The sequence below is a fragment of the Eutrema salsugineum genome, unplaced genomic scaffold (genome assembly GCF_000478725.1).
Source record: "Eutrema salsugineum unplaced genomic scaffold, Eutsalg1_0 scaffold_4, whole genome shotgun sequence".
Taxonomy (NCBI): Eukaryota; Viridiplantae; Streptophyta; class Magnoliopsida; order Brassicales; family Brassicaceae; genus Eutrema; species Eutrema salsugineum.
In genome coordinates, this window is record NW_006256686.1 from 439412 (window position 1) to 446428 (window position 7017).

Here is a 7017-nt window from a genome sequence, read left to right on the forward strand (position 1 = left end):
GCCTTTTGCTCCAATCTTTTCTGCTTAAGCTAACAGGCATCTCAAGAATGGCCTTAATTTATCTATTAGACACTTCAACCTGACCACTAGTTTGAGGATGATAAGGAGTAGGTACCTTATGTTTCACTCTATGCTTCTTCAGCAATCCCTCCAAGGTTTTGTTCACAAAATGAGACCCTCCATCAGAAATAACAACCCTGGGTACTCCAAATCTTGGGAAGATTATGTTCTTGAACAAGCTGACCACTACCTTGGAATCATTGGTAGGGGAAGCAATAGCTTCAACCCACTTGGACACATAGTCCACAGCCACTAATATGTACTGATTCCCATAAGATGAGATGAAAGGCCCCATAAAGTCCACTCCCCAACAATCAAAAACTTCAACCTCTAGTATTGGATTTTGAGGAATCTCACTCCTCTTTGAAATGTTCCCATGCCTCTGACAGCACTACAAGAAAAACATCATTTTACAACGGCCAAAATGGTCGTTATTTCGTCGTAATAGCCCTATTACGACGAACTACCAACGATTTCGAAATCGTCGTAAAGTCATCGTCGTAATAGACAAATCGTCGTAAAATCGTCGTATAATATACGACGGTTTCGTTTCGTCGTAACATCGAGGGAAACAAAATCGTCGTAAATGCGTCGTACAGTTTACGACGACTTTACATCGAATTGCGTCGACTTGGTCTTCGCCTGGACCGTCGTTAAGTGGTCGTTAATGGTCGACGTAAGATCGTCGTAAAATGTACGACGCATAAATCGTCGTAAATCAATCGTAAAGTATTTAATAATTTCGTCGTAAAATCGTCGTATAGCACGGACGTATAATCGTCGTAGTAGTCGTCGTACATTTTAGTTATAAATTCGTCGTAATATTTACGACGAATGTACGACAGTTTTAATAAAGAGATTTCGACGATTATACGACGTTTAATATAATTAAAAATTAAAAAAAAAATAATTCGAATTAAAATTTAAATTAAAAAAAAATAACTTACAATTTAAAATTTATTAAAATTTGAAATTAAAATTAATTGTAATTTACATAAAAACCCTACAGCTCTAAATCTAAACCTAAATCTAAATCGTCGATCCCGTCACCGGCCTCCTCCCCATCGTCCTGGACGTGTGCCTTGCCGGGTCTTCGGTTTGATGCTTCCTCTGGCGCCTGATCTCCGGCTCTAGGAGGCTCAACCCCGAGAGATCGGAACATCTCCTCGTCCGTCTGCACCGGCGGTTGCATCCTAGTGGATGACCCGGCGGCAGACGATCCGACAACCCCATCAGTCCGCAGCTTGTCCAACTGTGCCATGAGCACCGGGTTGTCGGCTCTCATAATCTCGAAGAGACCGTAGAGCTGGTCGATCCTCGTCTCGTAACGGGTCCGCATCTGATTGATCTCCTGGCGGATAACCGGATCCGTGACCCGGACGTGACCAGTCGCCGTAGCTCTCGGGGTATCACGGATGGACCCCATCCCTAATACCCGCCCCTTTTTCTTTGGGGCCACCTACAAATATTTAAAAATATTATGGTTAGAAATTCAATTTAATACTAAAGTTACATTAATTAAATATAGTAATTAAATTTACCTCTTCGAAGATCTGGTCCATCTCCGCCACCGTCAGCGCCGGGGTCGATTGGACCGAGCTACCTCCGGGAGACGTTTGACGCGCCTGCTGAGTCAGCTGCGTCTGTCGCTTCTCGATCGCCACACAGACGGCGTTGTAGACCTCCTCTGCCCGAGGATCCGTGAATTCGCCGTTACGCTTCTTATGCGTCTCGGCGAAAACCTTCGTCATCGGAGGAAGTTCTCCTCCGTTATCTTCGACCTACAAAATCAAAATGAAAAAATTAATTAGTATCGAGAAATAAGAGTTAATTATTTGAAAACCAAAAAATTAGTAATTTTAATTTACTTACCATCATAAGCCGTCTTCCGGCAAAAAGAATCTGGCCGGAAGTGTGCGGGACGTTCTTCGGATTTTCCGCATCGTCAGTAGCGTTCCTGAAAAATATTTTCATTAGAATCTATTATAAGAAAAAAAAATAATGTAAATATTATTGGAATTAACTACTTACCTAGATCCGGAACACTTGGCGGCCGTAGTCTGGTTGTGCGGATCCGACCAGTACTGGACAAGGCCCCGCCAGACTGTATTGGCCATAGGCGCCGGCTTGGCCTTGTCGCCGTCAACCTCCCACTTCCGTTTCCAACTGGAAACGGTGTTGTTGAGGCGGAACTTGACCTTCTCCTTGAAGGCCGTCTCCACACGTCCGTGTGCGGATGTTTCCCAATGCCAATTTTGCTAGGAAAAAAAAAAGAAGTTAGTAATTATTGTAAAAAGTTAAAATTTAAAATTAAAATGCATGAAACTCAATCAGATTCATCTTCCTCTATTACTTTATCACCATCACCGTCTTCTTCCGCCAAATCGTCATCATCGGTTTCAGCAAACTCATCATCACCTTCTTCTTCTGTATCATCGGGAAGATCTTCAACTTGCCTGTTCCGAGGGTCTATTAAGAAAATCTCCTCATCAACATCTGGTTCAGACAGATCTACGCAAGTGTCCTGTTGAAGTGGAACATCCTCAACCCCTACAATCTTGCCCCTCGGAGCCACTTTAACTACAGCTAACCATGAAATTCATGTTGATCGAACTCGAGGGTATGGAAGAAACGTTACCTGTTCTGCTTAAGAAGCTAATATAAATGGCTCAAACCTGTTGTACCATCGTGATTTGTTCACGTCAACAACTCCATACTTGTTTAGACGTACCCTTCGTCCAACAGTTGGATCAAACCAATCACATTTGAAGAAAACAGTTTTCAGCCTTAACAGTCCAGGATACTCTACTTCAATTATTTCTTGCACAACTCCAATAAAATCGATTTCACCCCTCACACAAACTCCATAGTTAGTTGTCGCCCGCTTTGCACCATGACGGTATGTGTGAAAAACATAGCCCCGAGTGAAATACATTGAGGCTGTAGTTATTTTTGCCATCGGACCTAGTTGTAACTCATGGAACCATGTTGGAAATTCATCCGGATCATTCGGGTCCACCTAATAAGAAAAAAATTCCGCTTTTATTTCTTGATTTCGATATATAGCAAATTAAAGTAGTCTTTTAATTAAAATTTTATACGTACTTGTGCTTTTAACCACTGGGCATAGTGTTGATCTTTACGATCATTGATTTCAGTTTCAGAAACCCCAGATATGCATTCTTTAACCTCATCAACAATTGTCAACACATACATCTATCATCTCAGAAGGTAGACCAAGACTAAAAATCAACTTCTGAATTTCATAGTATGTTCCCGCTGCCAAGTTATCCTCCGGTAGATACTCCTTCAGAAGATCAGCCCAATCATCCATGCAAACCTCAGCCAGGTTATGATCTGTTTTAATTGACATCATCCTAGCTGCCAACGATAATTTAGACAAACCTTCTCTACATCCTTCGTAGATTGGCTGATTAGCATTGTCTAACAAATCATAAAATCGTTTGGCATCTACATTAGGTTCCGCAACAGCATTACCCGTATGCGTTTCATGAAATGCATCAGTCACCATTTCGTGCATCCTATCATGATCTACACTTTGGTCATATTGATACTGATTAGGCTGATGACCATAATTCGATTCATCAATATCAACATGACTTTGATAATTACTACTACTACCAGCACTCCCATGAGTATTACTGCCATATCCTTCTCCATGTAGATACCAAACAAAATATTGCGGCATAAACCCTCTATTTAATAAATGCGTCCACACGGTTTTGGTTAGTGTATACCTCGTATTCTTGCATTTCAAACAAGGACAAAACATCTTCCCAGTATCTTTCGTTCTCTCCATATTTGTAGCCTGATACATAAATATTTTTAACCTGTTCTTGAACTCTTCTGTCAACGCCCCATCTGAATCTTTACGCATATACATCCAACTTCTTAGCTCGTATATAGACATCTTGAAAATAAACTCAAAATACTATCTCTTTTTATTGATTAGACAATTGTGTCACGATCTAGCCACCTGAATGGAGTAAATTAACCTTATAATATTATTACTTCTTCCTTTCGAAGTAATATAACTCTTAATTCGGGTTTCCAGCAATGGACAACCCAATATATAAGGATTTACAACACTATACTAAAATTTAAGAGACCTACAATGGGTCTCAAAGATGAAGATGCTCTTATGTTTGAATGATATTGTATTGTGATTAAAAGAAGGAATGAAGATCTATTTATAGGAAAATTTTGGGCTTTACAACGCTTTTACGACGAAATTTTACGACGAATTTACATTCAAAAATATTATTACGACAAGTTTACGCCGATTATGCGATAAAATATATCCCCTGCAATTGTTAGGTAAACATGTTTTAAATGTTTTCCACCTAACTTCTTTTCGACGTAAAATCGTCGTAATATGTACATCGATATGCAGTCGACGTATATTCGTCGTAATGTTACATCGAATTTACGACGATTTTACATTTACTAGAAAATCTCTCGTTATCGATGTATAATCGTCGTAATTCGTCGTAAATTGTACGTCGAGTTTACGACGATTTTTTTATATGATGGTGTTACGACGGTTTTAAAATTAGACGTTAGATCGTCGTAAAATCATTGTAAACTTGCGACGATTTGAAAACCGTCGTAATGGACCGTTGGAAAACGATTGTTTTCTTGTAGTGCAGGCATCACATGCTGAAACAACCCTCTGAGCATCCTTGAACATTGTGGGCCACCAAAACCGACTCTGAAGAACCTTGGCCACAGTTTTGAATGCTCCCATGTGACCCCCAAAAGCTGACCCATGGCACTCTTGCAACACAGGTTGCATCTCTTCTTCAGTAAGACACCTTCTATACAGCTGATATTTGTTTAGGACATACAGGTAAGGTTCATCCCAATAGTATCTTTGGACATCTCTGAAGAACTTTTTTCTGTGGTAAGCATCAAGTTCTGGTGGTTCCACTCCACAAGCAAGGAAGTTCACAATATCAGCAAACCAGGGCATTCTCTTCTCTTGGATGCGATCCACTTCTTCAAACTCCAAATAAGAGTTGAGCACCATCAATAACTTCAGGAAGACTGTCATTATGAGGAACTTCAGAGTCCACTCTTAACCTAGAGAGATGGTCTGCAGCTCCATTCTCTATACCCTTTTTGTCCTGTACCTCCATATCAAACTCCTGAAGTAAGAGAACCCATCTCAATAGTCTAGGCTTGGCATCCTTCTTGGTCATTAGATACCTGAGGGCTGCATGATCAGTATACACAATGACTTTTGATCCCACCAGGTAGCTTCTGAATTTATCAAAAGCAAAGACTATTGCCAACATTTCCTTCTCTGTGGTAGCATACTTCTCCTGGGCAGAATCAAGGGTTCTGCTGGCATAGTAGATGATATGAAGCTTCCTGTCCTTCCTCTGGCCAAGCACAGCTCCAACTGCATAATCTGATGCATCAGTCATAACTTCAAAACGAAGGGACTAGTCTGGAGCCTGGACAATGGGTGCACTGACTAATGCCTCCTTGATCTTCTTGAAGGCCTCTTCACACTCAGCATCAAAGACAAAGTCAACCTCCTTACACAACAACCTTGTCAAAGGTCTGGCTATTCTTGAGAAATTTTTGATGAATCTTCTGTAAAACCCCGCATGCCCAAGGAAGCTCCTTATCCCTTTGACTGAAGTGGGAGCTTGCAGATTCACCATCATTTCCACCTTTGTTCTGTCAACCTCTATGCCCTTCTCAGGGATCTTATGCTGAAGTACAATGCCTTCCTGCACCATGAAGTGGCATTTCTCCCAATTTAACACCAGGTTATGCTGCTCACATCTTTCCAGGACCTGTGACAAATTAGAAAGACAAACAGAGAAGGAGGTGCTGACTGAAACTGATGCTGAACCGGCGCCTGGTGCTGGAATTGTGGTGGACCAAACCCTGGTGGTACCTTTGGCTGCTGCTGTGAACTGAAACCAGAAACCTGAAATGGTTGCTGTTGCTGACTAAAACCCTGATTCTGAGCAAACTGATTCTATGGTTGAAAAGACCCTTGAAAGTTGTTCTTCGGAACAAAGTTCTTTGGAGCTTGAGAGGTAGGGTAGACTTGGTCTTGTGGGTTTGCTACATTGGGATTTCTGTAAGAGAGGTTCTGATTGGCATTGCCATACTGATATCTTTGGAACCTCTGATTCCCAATATAGTTAAGCTCTTCCTGAGTAAGACCCCCTTCACTGATGTTCTCAAAGCATTGAGAAGGTTCCTCATACTCTTCTACAAAGTGCATTGGTTTTTGAGTTGCTAATAACACCTTGTCCAGCTTGCTTTCAAGTGTTTTAAAGTCCTTCTCATACCTTTGATCTCTGCTTGAACTCTCACTCATATTGGCTCTATCAAAGTCTTCTCCATATGTATCATTGCTCATTGCTAAGTTCTCAACCAGCTCTAAAGCAGCATGAATCTCCTTACCCAGAAAGTTACCATTTGAGGCAGTATCCAGCTGGTTCCTAATCTTGGGAAGAGCCCCTCTATAAAGTGTGCTGAGAAGTGAAGCCTCACTAAACCCATGGTGTGGGCATTGGTTGGTGTAGCTTCTGAATCTCTCATATGCTTCACCAAAACTCTCATTGCTGTGTTGAGTGAAGCTAGAGATTTGGTTTCTCTGTTTAGCTGTTCTAGAGGTGGAGAAGAACTTAGACAGAGTCTGCTTGCATTGCTCCCAAGTCTGAATGGATTCTTGGGAGGTTCTTCTCCCATTGGTGTGCTTTGTCACCAAAACTGAAGGGGAATAATCTGAGCTTGAAGCTTTCTACAGATACTCCATTTATCTTTGTTAAGTCACACACTTTATCAAATTGATCCAAGTGTTCCAAGGGATCTTCCATTGCCAATCCATGGAACTTTAAGTTTTAGACCATATTCAGTAATGATGCCTTCACTTCAAAATTGTTGTTTTGCACAGGTGGTGCTTGAATT

At 41.2% G+C, this 7017-nt stretch overlaps 1 non-coding gene across 1 annotated transcript; it reads left to right on the plus strand.

Annotated features, from left to right (window-relative positions):
- The first annotated feature begins 6602 nt into the window (after nt 1-6602).
- LOC112084766 lies at nt 6603-6709 on the plus strand. The gene has a single exon (XR_002898427.1). It is a non-coding gene; the product is annotated as a small nucleolar RNA R71 (small nucleolar RNA).
- The last annotated feature ends 308 nt before the right edge of the window (nt 6710-7017 follow it).